The sequence below is a fragment of the Trypanosoma rangeli genome, assembly GCF_003719475.1.
Source record: "Trypanosoma rangeli strain AM80 chromosome Unknown Tra_15.4_contig_00117, whole genome shotgun sequence".
NCBI lineage: Eukaryota > Euglenozoa > Kinetoplastea > Trypanosomatida > Trypanosomatidae > Trypanosoma > Trypanosoma rangeli.
The window spans coordinates 1-552 of record NW_021705857.1 but is presented as its reverse complement, the minus strand read 5'-3'; the positions used below and the strand labels follow the sequence as shown (position 1 = coordinate 552).

The following is a 552-nucleotide window of genomic DNA, read 5'->3' as shown; positions in this document are numbered from 1 at the left end:
AAAGGTACACGGAAAATAACAAACAAAGGAAAGAAAAATGTTCAGTTCACATAAGTGACTAAAAAAAAAAAAGTCAACGAGAAACAAGGAAAAGGTAAAGGAAAAAAAAAACAAACGTTTTTGGCACCTTCTCCTCTTTCCTTATTTTTATTCTTCAGTAGGAGTAAAAAAAGAAAAAAATCTCAACTTTTTTAGTAGCTTTATGTTTTATTGAGACGTTTGTGGCAACTCTTTAGAGTCGATGCGGACAGATTTATCCACACAGAGACCAATAAAGTCGTCCCCACGTCCGATTCACTAGAAATAGAGGGCCAGGCATATGTGTATATCTTGACATCTTTCTGCATATACAAATATAAGCAACACGGAGATGCGCGAGACAATGCAAGTGAAAAGAAAAAGTGTCTGCTGTTTTTCCCCTTTTCATCGCATGCCCCCCACACCACGTGCTGATCCCTTTACGGGCACATAAAATGCGGCTCCTGCTCTCCGCTGTTCCCTAACGTTCTTCTTCACGGACACCACCCTGCTGCCATTTCATAACCCCCCCCC

The 552-nt window shown here is 40.8% G+C and overlaps 1 annotated feature.

The window, feature by feature from the left end:
- Positions 1-60: 60 nt before the first annotated feature.
- Positions 61-115: a microsatellite.
- Between the last annotated feature and the right edge of the window lie 437 nt (positions 116-552).